General features: G+C 44.9%; 1 long non-coding RNA gene across 1 annotated transcript; it reads right to left on the bottom strand.

Moving 5' to 3' along the window:
• Window positions 1-13241: 13241 nt before the first annotated feature.
• Window positions 13242-14071, bottom strand: LOC141776966 (uncharacterized). The gene is made up of 2 exons (XR_012595820.1): window positions 13765-14071; window positions 13242-13630 (listed from the first exon to the last, which is right to left on the bottom strand). It is a non-coding gene; the product is annotated as an uncharacterized LOC141776966 (long non-coding RNA).
• Between the last annotated feature and the right edge of the window lie 1442 nt (window positions 14072-15513).

The raw sequence follows: 15513 nt of genomic DNA, 5'->3' as shown, positions 1-15513 counted from the left end.
ATAAATAAATAACACTCCAAAGTTACGCAAATTTTTGGCAAAGGAAAAATGGCATGGCATGGTTGGTAATTGATTTCCAATAATAAATATATACATACATTTGCATAAAGCAGCATATCTGTCCACTCCCATGTTGATAAGAGGATTAAATACTTGACAAATCTCCCTTTAAGGTTCATTTAGAACTCGATTTATCGTGATTAACTATTTGAATCCATCGACATTCATTCATTCATTCATTCATTCACTACAGACTATCACAAGGCTGACACATAGAGACAGACAACCATTCACACCTACGGGACATTTAGAGTCAACAGTTAACCTGCATGTGTTTGGACTGTGAGAGGAAACCCACGCTAACACGGGGAGAACATGCTAACGCCACACAGAAAGACCCCGAGCCGGGTTTGAACCTGCGACCCTCGAGCTGTACTACAGCACTACTTAATATATATAAAAACTAAACCTTTTTTAAAACTGAAACTGAACTAAAACTATCAAACACACTCTGAAAACTAACTAAAACTAAAGTCAGAACTATTAGAACACGTGGTTCCAACAGGCCTCGTAATAAAATAAGTGTTATTATTTCTGACTGAACTTTTGAATGGAGGCCTGTGTGTGTGTGTGTGTGTGTGTGTGTGTGTGTGTGTGCGTGCGTGCGTGCGTGCGTGCGTGCGTGCGTGCGTGCGTGCGTGCGTGCGTGCGTGCGTGCGTGCGTGCGTGCGTGCGTGTGTGTGTTCGGTGGTGCTAAACGGAGTTGATTAGAGCAATTGGGAGTATCTGAGAACAGAGCAGCTGCTTTGATTCTGCCTGATTGCTGTTTGAAGGAAATGGCCGAGAGAGGCACTGTTCTGTCAGGAGCTGTTTGCCAGACTCCAGATACCCCTCCCCTACTCACGCACACATGCACGCACACACACACACACATGCATGCACACACACACACACGCACACACACAAACACTCACATGCACGCACGCACACACACACACACACTACTCCCAGACCTCCCACTCGCATATTTTCCCTTCATATTCCTCGTCCTGCTCACTTCAGCTGCTGCCATCTGAATATTAGCCGTGTGTCAAACTAACCATGAAATAATGAGAGCGTTGCTCCCGACGTTAGCGACGTGACGCACGCCGGCTCCAAAATGGCACCCAGAAAACTTGAGGCTGTTTTTTGGAGGCGAGCTGTTTGCCGCTGCACTGTTAGGACGAAAACCAAATAGTTTCCGTTTCAGATGGGGAAAGGGGATACAAACATTTGGACGGCTTGGCTCGCGGCGTCTGGCAGTTTGACCGCTCGCTTCTCAGCCGCGTTAATGACAGGCTTTGTGTTCGAGAGAGAGATGAGGCGTCCGGCGCTGAGCTGCTGCAGCAACGACCAGCTGCCTGCAGCCAGAGCAGCTGGAACGAATACGGCGGCGGCGGCGTTGGCGGCCCTCTCTCTCTCTCTCTCTCTGTGTGTGTGTGCCAGCGAGGTTGAGTGATATCAGTCAGGGACTCGGGGTAATGATAATGATCTCCATCCAGGTCTGCGGGGGCTCTGCTCACTGGAAGGCTCGTTTTTCCGCTTTCTTGCCGGTGCTAATTCTGAGGTGATGAACGCTATGTCCCCGATAAGCCTTTTCAAGAGAAACGATCCGGGGAGAAAACGCACAGACGGTGAAATGAATCTGAATTCAGGTGTGGCTGCTTCATTTTCCCACTTAATGTTTTCTTAATCTTTGAAAAAGCGAAGCCATCAAAGACACATGAATTCATATCCTGTGATGGTTTTGTCACACTAAACTCCCGCTTGGATGTTTTGTGGCGGCGTGGAGCTCCGGTACTGTATGTACTTTGTTCTGGCAGTCACTCACCGAGCTCAAGCACATTATTACTGCCAAGTCCGCAGTAATGAATGTACATACATGCTGCCGATTCCTCCGCCTCCCCCGCTGCTGCTGAAACATGAATGACTCAAAAGCAGTTCAGGACATATTTCACAAAACCTGTCTTCTCCCCTCAGAACCACTCCGTCAAATACGCAGCAGGGTAACATATGGCGGGCGGGGGGGGGGGAACGCCGTGTTATTATTGTGTAATTTCACTCACTTTTATTTGGAAATTACCTCCCCGCCCCGTCGGCACAGAGAACGTCAGGGGAGGAAACAGACTTTATGCTACAGAACTGACACTAATTTGCACCTAATAACAAAATATCCATTATTTCTTTTTTCAGTTTTTTAGAGGGTCATGTTAAGAAAAGCCTTCTTGTTCATATTAATTCAGTGTGAGAGGAAAAATACACACGGAGAAGTTTAAAGGGAGATGAATTCTTAATAGGTCTCTCTACTTATTCACTTCTGCCACGACTCCTCTAAATACCAGGCCATTTGCAGCCCATTGCCAGCGACAGGAGGTATTGTTAGGTTAAATATGTCTTCCTCTCTGCTCTCGTACGTTCACGTCAAGAGCACAGGACCAATTTACATCATTAGGCCTGGAATTATTGCTTCCTTCAGTCATGGTGGGAACACGATCCAGCAGCAGAAATGCAATTATCATGCCCAGAATCACTGCTAGTGGAGAGAGAGGACGTCGGGCGTGGAGAAAGCTTTTAATCGGTGGCTGACAGGATCTTTTTTTAATGATGAAAATCAAGTTTTTAACATTAACACGTCCATGTGGTCGTTTCTTTGTATCGTCGCTGTCAGGCGGAAACGCCCTGCATCTATAATTTGTCTTTGTCTGTGTTTTGTCATGAATCAATGCTGCCTGTGGCTTTTACAAATATTTAACAAATGAAAAGTATAAAAGTGACTCCCCCCCCCGCCTCCTTCTTAATATAAAGTGCCGCACACGGCAGAGCTGCAGGTAAACAGTAGCCGTGTTTTCATTCACATATTTTATGCACATTTTGAAGTTGCTTTAGAAAAGCTGAATGGAAACGGCAAAATTCATTCAAACTTCCTCGATAGCAAAAAAACATTTTGACGATCACTTGAGGTGTTTTTTGTGGTAAAGAGAGTTGATTCACTAAATGAATTATGGAATAAATTCTAATGTAAACATTTAAGTCACATGACTGATCAGCTGTTTCGGCTGTCGGCGTCTTCTCGGATATACATATTTATATTGTTAAACTAATGTATAAACTAATTCCTGAAGACCTCTCTCCATTTTTCTCTCGTAGATGAGTAGCGAGTCACATTTTGTAACGACGCAGACGGTCGGCGAAAATGGAGAACTTTGAGCTTTGAGAATATCGGCTCATGTCCGTGCGACCGTTCTTCCGACCGTCCTTACACAAAGTATAATGGAGGCTGTAGATGGCCAAGCCGAGTTCCCAACCTCTACTTCTTCTTCTACTCTGTTTACTGGCGGATTACAGCCATGCGTCGCTTCAGCGCCAACTTCTGGCCAAACTACGCTGCAGCTGAGTTTATTCGCTCCAAAGTTGATGGCAACGTTCCTATTCGTATTTCTTTTTTGCAACATTTCAAAAGTTTGCTTAAAATTCGCTTGACAATTGAAGTGAAACACGACGACTAGTGACGAGGCGGTTTGGTCTGACTTCATCTAAGGCCGTGTTTCCCACAGTTTCACAATCAACCGAAAACATTTGTACACTTCTCAACAGCCGTCTGTTTGCAGCAGTCGTCGCCCAGAGACCTGAAACGTATAGCCCAACGCTGTTCCATCCATTTATTCTGGGACACAGCGAGTACGAGCCAACATGCTGGTCAACCCGTGAGTTTCAGATTCAGTTAGACTCATTTGCATATTCATTGATATGCGTATACTAAATGAGGCAACGGCGTAGAGTTACATCTCAGACATTTTTAAAGGTTGTTTTTTTAGTAACTTCTGTACATTTCTTTTTTATTATTTGTGATTACTTTCTCTCTTTTTTCTGTTTATCTTTTTTGTCTTATGAAAACTCTATGCCAAATCACATGAGCGTAAGCTTTAACTTAGTTCTGACAGTGAATTATGAATGAGTCTTCTTGATATTTGCATAACCGATGGGCGTTTATGGGATACATTGCTAAACTATGTGTGTGTTTTTTACTATGTTCTACTATTTAATATGCTGCCTGGAGAACGCCACTTTTCATGCTCCTGGAGGCTTTTTAGGCAATTATCCTTCGACAAATTATATAACGTATCTTTGAAATTTTTTCTATGCGTAAATAAAGAAATAAACAAACAATATATATAATTTTGGTTTAATCAATGCCAGGAGACGAACTTTGATATTTTTGATAATATTTTTTATACTTACATGGCCAGGTAAAAATATAAAATTCAGATTTAAAATGTGTGTTTAAAGACGGATCAATAAGTGAGTCAACGGGAGTGCAGGGCTCAGCAGGGCCACACCATCGGGGGCGGACCGGAGGTAATGGGGGCAGGACTGAATAAGAGCAGGGTGGCGGGGGGAGGTTGGGGGTGGTTGGTTGTGGAGGGTTTGGGGGGGTTCACACATCTGAGAGCAATCGTGCCGTGTGACAAAATGCAGACATAACAGTCTCCCCCGACACTTGTTACCAGCACATAAACACTTGCCTCAGTGAGATAGCGGCAGAGAGAGAGAGAGAGAGAGAGAGAGAGAGAGAGAGGACTACAGCGGCGGAGAGCTGGTGTCGATCTGTCATTTATCAACCGCTAATTAACTGTTAATTTGCCAACCTTTGGGTTCAAGCATGAAGCCAATTCATCACGGCGCTGCAGAGGGGTGGTCCGTCTGACGGCGGGGGGGCCGAGCATGAATCATCTGCTGCCTTTTGTTCGGCTGCGCCGCGATCTCTCCAAAGATGGAGGTGACCTCTGGAACAGGAAGTTGTAAAGAGCGATATTCTCCTGTTTGTTGATGATTGCTACTCAACACATTTAGGGGACGGACATTTTTCTTCAAAGCACAGATCATAACATGGAGTTAGACTGATGCATCGCTGTGCTGACGTACCGGGGAGCGTAAAGCTTATACAATTTATGCAGAGCAGATTATTCATGTCATTTTGCATTTTGTGTTTTAATCCCACAAAAATGTGGGCTGTATGCCACTTAATATAAAATCGAAATAAACTATGAGATGTCTTATAGTTTTATATTTTATACATATTTCCCCAGAATTCAGCCTTCAGACATATTTCAGATTTTAAACTCTTAAGTAAAATATAATTATGTGGGTTCAAAGATGTTATATCCATATAAATATGGAGTTACTTTTGTGTCTTTATTATCCAATCAAACAGTAAAGGGTTGAGAGCAAAACTAACAACACTGCAATCAAAAAATGTTTCTTGTAAGTAAAATCAAATTGTGAACAGATTTAGTTTGCTGCTGAGCTGAATCTCGCGGACGGGACCTTCGCTGAGAGATGTAAGACACGTCTCTATTGGACTGACAACTTGGCAACATCTACTGTTGTAAAAGTACAACAGATCACATCACATAAACTAACATTAGATCATGGACCACAAATAGTCCTGTTAAAAGTAGCCATGCAGGCTAATAGGCATATTATACAAAAGCAATCTACATGCACCAGTTCAAAGTTCACATTCTTGCCGTTACTAAGACAGAAAGTATGTGTAATTAATTTTCTGTCTTCTCTGTTCGAGATGTCATGAGAACCGATATTTCGCCACCAAGTCGATGCCAAACTTCTGAAAACGTAATATTTTTCTACAGTACCGCGGGTCCCGTCAGGGCTCAAGAGTAACGGCGTCCCTTCGTCCCGCGGACGATAGGACGTGTTTGGGACGCAGTAAACTCACTATCGACTCACCCTGTTTGTTCCCATATAATGCTTCATTGTGAACCACAGATCTGTGTTGAAATGTGCAGGACGGGAGCTAGTTAACGTTAGCCGTTAGCAGCCGCTAATTATGACCATTGAGCTACATTATGGTGCTTTCAGGCTCTAGTCAGTAGTATTGGACGAAGGTAAATTCAAATGTAATCTTGTAAAAATGTAGTTTGTGGCGAGAAAGTTGAATAAATCCAGTTTGAAGGAGATGTTTTCATTCACAGCAATATGAAATAGATAATAGAGAGAGAATTATGACCTGTTTAACTTCCTAACTAAAACTAATATGCAGACCAATAATAATATATATAATAATAAAGGAGTGGATGTTGAAGTACACGTGTTTTTCACCGTGGTGTTGAATTGGTATCGACTACTACATGAAACCAGCACAAGCTATCAGCAACTGGCAGCTTCAGTCTAATAACATCCACATTGGCCTTCAAATAACTACCCGTATCAGTGAAAGCCAAATGCACGGTGAACGGCGGCAAAGACAACACCCGCTTACCACTTAGAAGTGATACGTGATGAAAAATGTGTCCGACTTCGGAGCCAAGTCGTTAAGTTATTCCGGTGGAAAGCTGTCAACGACTGAAATATTTCTAATCCCGTATATCCTGATCGTTTTCTTGGCAGACAACAGAGGTGTGTGTGTGTCGGGGATATCTGATAGTGGGTGTTCTCCTCAGTGTGTGTGTGTGTGTGTGTGTGTACTGACAGCAGTGGCTGTTAGCGGGCAGATGGAAGTGTCTACCACGCCGAGGTGACAGCACATGTCAGAGCGGCGGAGGAAATGCCCCCATAAAGCATCACTGTTGACAGCTACGGCTCGGTCTGCCTGACACCCAACATGAAGCTCTGAGCCTGGCCGGGTCACGTCTGCTAACACACACACACACACACACACACACACACACACACACACCTCACAGATCAAACCACTCCGCTCACATGAGAAACACTCTTCAAAGCTCAACACAAAAAGCTGCGTCGGCCTCCACGGCGAGGAGCTGCAGCTCGTACATCATCCCCGACAGCAGGCCAACGGTAACGTCCTCATCCTCTCCGTGAAGAGGGAGATTACACTCGTCGTTGCTTGTTGTGCAAAAATGGCAAATAATTCCAATAATGAAACCCAATTTTCCCCCAACCAATCTGTTGCCGTGCACGCTCCACTTGAGCACAATTATACTGTGAAACAGAATGCGTGGGGCTAATCCGTTTAAAATGAATCACAAATTCGATGATAAATCTGGAGCTAACGTAAACAGAGCAGCCCAATTAGGTCCATTTGAAATCCTAACTTCCTCCCGGCTAATCACCTCTCGGAGCAAAACACAGAGCGGGTTTCATTTCAGTCGCAGTCGTTATTAAGGGAAGGAATGCCCAGAGATAGCAAACCTAAAGCTGGACCCCCACCACCACCTCCACCCCTCCAGCAATTACGCTCAGTGAAGCATACGAGCTGAAGCCTGGTGCCAAATGAGGTCGTTTTGCAGCAATTTCACTTCCTTGAGCAAATCTCGGAGGTCCTTCTGAGAAAGGACAGACTGTTTACTAACAGGCTCTGATTGCATGTGTTAGTCTACGAGGAGACGCGCAGCACACCTGTCACACTGCTCACACACTGCTCACACACTCTCACACACACACACACACTGCTCACACACACACGCGCGCACACACACTCACACACACACTGAAACTGACCTGGAAGGATGCCGACGTTAATACATTATCTTTATAGTGTGAATGATGATGTTGTCGGGCTGCACGGTTATGGCCAAATGATAATCATAATTATTTTATTACGGATGCACCGATACCACTTTATTTTAGACCGAGTACAAGTACTCACATTTGGGTACTCATAGATACCGAGTACCAATACGAGTACTTCTCTGTGTCTAAAGAGCCTCGTTAACAGCCAGCTGGAGGGTGTGAGCGACACACAGCAGGCTGGGGAGTCCCGCATACGAGGCGGTGCGCCGCCACCGGCTTTAGGTCGGCTGGGAAAGGCTCGGGGGGGAAGGTGCTTCCCGGGGCCGTGGACAAAGTGTCACCGGGGTGGACTGTCCTCAGTGTCCTCAGTCAGGGGGTGCAAGCAAAACCCTGTGGTGCAATGAAAGTGAGGGCCGGCCCGTGCCGGCTGAGGTGGGATCCCGGCCCTGCGGGGTCGGGCGCACCACCGGCCCGTCTCGTTGCCAGCGTGAGCGCATGCGATAGGAACTGAAAGATGCTGACGAGAGGTTAACGTCACGATGATGGAAAGTGGTATTGTTGCCGTTTTGCGAGTACATGAGCACAGTATGGGACCCGATACCTGGACGCTGGTATCGGTATCGGTGCATCCCTAATTTTGATCAATATTGAGATCAGGATTATTCATTGATTTTAAGGGGACAAAATATTTGTATTGCACTTTAACATTTAAATCAACAGATCTCTGTTCTCACCTCCATGTTGTGATACATTTCTGCTAATGTACAAATCTTTGCATCAAAATAAGACTAGTTCTTATTCACCGTGCATCTCCTAGAGGCAAAATATGATTGTACCAAAACGTATTACTAGAGCTGTCAATCAATTAAAATAGTTAATTGTAAATTAATCACACAACCTTAAAGGGAGATCAGTCCAGTATTTAATCCTCTTATCAACATGGGAGTGGACAAATCTGCTGCTTTATGTAAATGTATGTATATATTTATTATTGTAAATCAATCAACAACACAAATCAATGACAGATATTGATCCAGAAACCCTCACAGGTACTGCATTTAGCATAAAACAATATGCTCCAATCATAACATGTCAAACTGCAGCCCAACAGGCAACAACAGCTGTCAGTGTGTCAGTGTGCTGACTTGACTATGACTTGCCCCAAACTGCATGTGATTATCATAAAGTGGGCATGTCTGTAAAGGGGAGACTCGTGGGTACCCATAGAACCCATTTACATTCACACATCTGGAGGTCAGAGGTCAAGGGACCCCTTTGAAAATGGACATGCCAATTTGTCCTCGCCGAAATTTAGCGTAACTTTGGAGCGTTATTTAACCTCCTTCGCAATAAATATTACACAAGTAGTACAAGTACTATGACATGGTTGGTACCGATGGATTCATCAGGTTTTCTAGTTTCATATGATACCAGGATCTTCACTCTAGCTTTAAAACTGAGCCGCTACAACCTACAAAAGATCAAGTTGCGTTAATGCGTTAAAGAAATTAGTGGCGTTAAAACAAATTAGCGTTAACGCGTTATTATCACGTGATCTTTGACAGCCCTACTTTTATTTTCTTTTATTGTGCAGTACCATGAGCAGAACTAATACAAATGAAATGACTAGGAAGTGAGTGTAGCAGTGTGACAGTGAATGAAAAGCAGCTTTATCCGCTCCGTCTGTCAGCTCCTCGCTGAAGGCTCCTTATTTGCTTCTGCCTCTCTTTGCTATTTGATGATTAACGTCTGCATAAGTAATTAATCCCCGTTACATAGAATATTTGTGAAATAGGTAAATGAAGCCTCTTTTTCTCCCCCAATTTGGCTAACATATTTATATTAGGATTAAAGCGGCGGCGTTTAGCGGCGGCTGAAATACTGCCCCAGTGTGCTCCGGCTGCAGCTGCGTGCTCCAGAGCCGAGGCCTGCTCAGTCTAATGTGCTCCGATAGTCCCACCAGAGGATTTCCTTACACCAACTCCCCGCCGCCGCTCGCTTGATCAGGCCCAGGCCTCAGTGCGCTCATTCATCCCGCCGCCCCCCCACCCCCACCCCAGCATGTGTGTGTGTGGGTCGGCGTGTGAGAGCTCACCTCGGCGGTAATGACAGCCCACTGAAAGGGGACCTGTGGTGAGCCCGAGCCGGCCAGATCTTTTCAAGATGCCTGCAATCAGGCGCTCAGGACCGTGTCATTGCTCTGCCCTTCGCGCTCGGCACACACGCCGGTTCGAAGCCCGCTGATGAGCGAGGGTTTGTGCCGCGGTGAAAAACGCATGCGAGTGTGTGGCCTCGCTGACGGGGATTCAAAGTGAACATGTCCTTATTCTACTCCTGGATGCTTTCTGGCCTCTCTGCAGAACTCCCACTTTGCTGTTCAGCTTAATCATAACGGAGAGCGTTCAAAAGCTTCAGATACTAACCGTTGTAAACATCAAAACCATTAAATGTGCAACGGTGAGGCATATCTCTCTGAAGTTTATTTCCTGTAACACATCATTTAAGGCCAAGTGCTCCCAACAGGTCATTAAAATCTCTATAAAAGGACAAAACTTGCAAATGTTTGTGCCACAAGCTGGAAAAACAGTGTTCAATCAAAGCACTTTAATTTTAATCGTTCGTGTTTCCTTTGCAGTTTGGTGCCCACGCTTTGAAACCCAAGAAACACAAAATAAACACGCCGCTCCTGGTAAAGAAAACACGGACGGATTTACTCCGCTTTGTCTTTCTGTCTTTCTGTCTGGGTTTGTCCCACGTCCTCTCCTGCACAAACACACATACAAATAGTATTTACATTTGTTAAAGAAGATTTACGTTGTGTGAAAAAGGTTACATGAAATACAAATATGTGTATAAAAACCTTAATTTACATTTGTGTATGTTGTAAAACACATGTTAATAATATATGCACTCTTTAGCCTCCGTAGTCAGGTCTGCCATGTGAGGTGTTGCTGCCGGCCATGTGTGGACACTGAGCAGGCCCGGCCGCTCTGTGGCCCGGCCGCTCTGCAGCCCGCTCTCTATTATTACAGCTGTAAGTGTGCCAGCCGGGGGAAATTTGTCTGCAATTCACCTGAATTAGAAGCGCTAACCCGGCTCTCCCGCGGCACGGCGTAATGGTTTGTTTATTTTTGAGGTTTTGCTTTTAGCAAATCATTCCTTATCTGTCATTTGCTTATTGTCCCGTTGAGTAGCTCCGAGAAGGAGGTCGCCGCCGCCGCCACCGCCACCGCCACATGGCCCCGGAAAGTCCCACCTTTACACTCTTTAGTTAAACCAACCCAAGTCGCCAAGAAAATAGTGTTGGCATTGTACGTTTCTGCAAACCACGGGATACGCTTGCAAAAACGCACAATGCCACGAGGTTAACGTTGTGAAACAACTGGGCAACAAACTACTCAGTAAAGGTCAGAAAAAAGATCACGGTTTGTGTTAAAATAATAACGTAACTAGTAGGGATGTCACAATACCAGAGATTTAGTAGTCGATACCAACACCAGTGAAATGCCACGATTATACCACAATAAAAAACAATAAACACTCTGAGCTGGTGTTGGGAAGTTAAACAGGTCACCTCTCTAATATCTAGTTTATATTGTTGAGAAAACATCCTCAAACAACTGGATTGATTCAGGTTTCTCGCCAGAAACTACAAGATTACATTTGAATAGATCCTGATAACATGATCCAATACTCATTTTTACTAAATATAGCTTGAATGCATCATAATGAAATCAGTCTCCACCAACGTTAGGACTGTGAACGTTAACTAGCTCTCGTCCTGCAGATTTCAACACAGATTTGTTGTAATGAAGTATTATCAGGGGAAAGTAGGCTGTGTTCCCTGGACAAGTCGATAGTGAGTTTACTGTGTCCTTTTAGATTTTGGACACCGTTAGTGTGAAGTATTGGTTCTTGTGACATCCCTAGTAACTACCGTAAATAAACAACAACCGCCCTTAGCGACTTTCTTACGTAACAAATGCGTAACAAGCGTACAGTCAACGTTTACTTTTGGTTTGACACGGGACACGAACAGCGGTCTCCTGAGTGAAAGTCCTGAGTTTGTTTGACTTTCTCGCTCTTTATACTCGTTGTCCAACCCGATCTCACAGGAACTACAAGGACATTCTTCGTGTCATGAGGACACATTTCAGGCTTCCACGTATCATTTGTACGCCACGCAACAAAAATACGGTAACGGCAACAATACCACTTAGTTAGATTTAGGAAAAAACATCATGGTTGGGCTTAAAAAAAAGTACGGAAGCTAAATAAAATATGTGCGGAAACAACGTAATAGTACAAAAAACACGTCACAAACGTCACTAAAAAACAAAAGACCGGTGTCCTGGTTGAAAGATCTGTGTTTGTTGGACCCATCCGCCTCCCGGCCCGCCCGCTATGAGCAGTCTTTATCACTTTTTATTCTACGTCACTAGCTCTGAGCGTAGCATATTTACGCTGATACGTTTACATTGTACTCAGGACAGACTACAAGGCGTACAAATGACACGGCAAAAGCAAGAACGGCGCTCTTATTGCACGCTTTTGCCTTGTGCATTATAGTTTCATTCATATGCCTTTTATATACTACGTCACTTTCTCTACGCGATGCAAAAACGTCCACATTCAACGTATCGGTGGTTTGCAGAAACGTACAATACCAACATGTTTTCCTGGCGACTGGGCTGGTTAAACAGTCCAACTTGGTGCCGGTAACACATCCATCCACGATGTGTTCTCTGCTCCACCATCTCCGGCCTTTTGTGTATTTAACTCGTTTAAGATTTCCAACAAAGAGAGACTTTGAACAAACGCCACAGTTATTCTAAATGAAAGATTGAAAAAGCCTAAAAATAGCCGTTGATTATAAAGCGTTTCTCTGTGCTCGCGCTGACTGCAGCACACATTGTTTTAGCAGCACAACTCGCTCTGTAATCAGCGAGGCGGGCTCTGCAAATCCTCCTCAGTAAGCCACATGAATGAGGTCCAACAACAAGATGTAAATTATCACATGATTGTCTATAAATCATGTCATATGGTGCACAAATATGGTGAACGTGGGGAACATCTCGAGTCACCCAAATGTTCTTCAGACGTCTCCAATGAGCATGGGATAATGTTATGCTTGTCAATTTTCCATTACGCATTTTATTTTTTTGCGCGTCAGTCAGAATTTGCTTGTTTCCGTAAACAACTTTAAAGTGGTGACGAGGGCGAAGAAAAACAAAGATGTCTAAAACTCGCCCAAAGGGGGAAAAGATCATTAACAGACAAACAAATAGCCATTTGGAGGGAAGTTTAGCGGGAGTGGCACGGCGGCCAAGTGTTCCTTGATGTGCGGCTAAGTGAGTGTAATGGCCCTGCAGATGTCTTTAGCGTTCCTCCCCATTGAGATGTGGTCGGTGTGGGATGTGGAGTGGGCTCTCTTTTTGTTGCTGGGGTTGAGGGTTTACACAGAGCGTCCTAAATCAGCCCGTCACACACCACTGCCCTCTGTGTCAGAGGCCTATCTGCTACCACTTACTCAGAAATGCAACAAATTTACTTATAATTACTTAAAATGTTGTCGTGCTTGTGAATACTCGCGCTCTGACAGTTCATTTATTTTGTTTGATTGCTGCCGACTATTTATAGTGGAGGGCCGCCTCCGTGTGTCCTCTAGATCCTGCAGGAAGACAAAAGTGGCCGTGATGATTATCCACTAGTTTCAGGGTGTTTATTTACTCACTGAGGTCGAGGAGAATGCGGCTGTAATTGACGTGCATTCAAGCTTAGTATGGCGATCCTCGGGCTTCGTATGGGAGCGGCTGACAGCAGCTCATTATCTTACAAACCGGTGTTTCTCTGCACAATCATTTGCTTCCCATCGTTTTCCTGCTGAATGTGAGCAGGTTTCTGGGAGCCGGTGCAAGAACCCAAACCAGTGGAACATTTCAGAACCAGAGGAGGTGTTAACCGCTCGGCAGCGTCAAGATTTAGCTTCATGGAAAGACTCTAATAACACTTATTGTTGTCCACAATGTAGAAATATCTCAGTCTTAACAGCTCGTTGAGTCCATCTGTTTCCATCATTCCTTCTTCTAGTGAGCCCCTAAAATAAAGAGTGCATGTGACCAGCTGTCACTAGTTGCATTAAAGCTGCACTAAGCAATATGTTTATATTAATAATGGATCTAATGATACTGAGTGATGAACCCACAGAGAATTATCACCAGACTTTCTCACCTTTAGGGAGCATTTTAGTGTCTAATGGTGGTTAATTGTTAGTTAAAAGGAAAGAACATCTTCTCTCTTTGTCTGCTCGACACTTCTCATCAGTGATAACACGCAGCCTCGTCCTTCACAGCTCCTCCAGCTCACGGACAATTAAGCACAAAAGGGTGACAATGTGGCTGCTGTCCATCTCCTGAGAGCCTCCAGCGGCCGCCACGCTCCATTTCAGCTCCACAAACACACGGCGGCGTTCTGCTGATTAAAGGGCCTGATAGCGTGGATGAACGGCGGCTGCTCAGCAGTCAAACGGGGTCACGGATCCTGTGGGAGTCGTGAAGGAAAGTTTGTTTTAACTAGATAACTTCCAATTTAAACTGCCACAATCAAAATATTAAAAGACGCTTCACTGATTGCATTTTATTTCAAAGCCGCAATTTTCTTTTTTTAAAAGGCGGGCGTGTCGACACCAGCTAGCTGTAATTTGTCATGAGTGATTCTGGCGTGCACTCCGGCTTGATAAAAGTACACAAACTCACAGATTTCTCTCACCACAATCTAATCATTTCCAGTTTCACAGTCAGCAGGTTCAAACTTTCTCAAAAAAATCATTTGAATATCTTCTGGCTGATGATTTGGAATGGTGCAGAGGTTGCACGCTAAATGCCTCCGTTAAACTGCACTCTTGTCTCGTATTAAAGTCTGCAAGATAACTGCACAACATTCATCTTCATAATAGAGCCTGGCTGGATTTGTCCCCCCGTAAGGAGCCCAACTTAGCCTGGTTAAAGGAAAGCATTACAGCCAGCAGGCATGTGACCGCATAATTTCAGCCAGAGAGGCCTACGCTTCCTCTGTTTGCTGTCATTATGCCCTCAGTAAGCCACATAAAGGCCCAGCCATCCTGTGCAGATCACTGCACTCCTCGCCGCTCCGCCTGATTGGCTATTATCTAAATGAACCAATGTTCTATATCAGGGCTTTTGACTACATAACTACCCTGTTAATATTCAGAGGAAGTGCTGGAGGTCAGGGAGCTCTCAGCCGCTTGACCTCGGGGTCGCAGGAACCCGAGCCGCGGAGTGGCACATGGCAATGAATGAGCCCTAATGATTTAGATGGTATCTGTTACACAGCCCGGAGAAAGCCAATCTCTCCGGGCAATCTGGCCGCGGAGAAAAGGCAGAGGCTTGAAAATAAACCCCACTTGTTTCAGAGAGGGGTAACGCTGCCTCGCCAGCGCAGCACGTCATTGGAATTCCCATGTAAGGATGATGAATAATTACACACAGATGACCACACGGCAGCTCTGGACGCACCGCCGCTACGTGCACCGTGCGTGCAGTTGTTTAGGGAACTGAGTCCAGGAAATGCAGCGAATGATTTGGGACTGTTTGTTTGTTTACTCGGTGCTTAAGTGACTTCAGCACCTTGTTAAAAAGAGGAGGCCTCACGCGGCGCTTGGCGGCGGGGCCCGCCACAGGAGCCTCTCCAGAGGATTAGGTGAGCATTTGCCTCAAAACGGGCCCTTTGTGCAGCCGTTTAAGACACTTGTTGATGCGTGGCGCGGCTTTGAGTTTCCTTAAAATACTCTGGTAAACATTGAGCTTATGCACAGCAACAAAAGCATGACCTTAAAGAGCGCTTTCAAAAGCAATTTCCCTCCCCTCCTACTGCATGTAAACAGAGTAATTGTACTTGGGAGACTCCCAGTGCCAGCTGACTGCAATTTATTTCCACGTCATCTGCAATGAAATCAGAGTC

Source organism: Sebastes fasciatus, chromosome 1, assembly GCF_043250625.1.
Source record: "Sebastes fasciatus isolate fSebFas1 chromosome 1, fSebFas1.pri, whole genome shotgun sequence".
Lineage (NCBI taxonomy): Eukaryota > Metazoa > Chordata > Actinopteri > Perciformes > Sebastidae > Sebastes > Sebastes fasciatus.
Note: the sequence above shows the minus strand (reverse complement) of the source record. Positions and strands in the feature narration are given on the sequence as shown.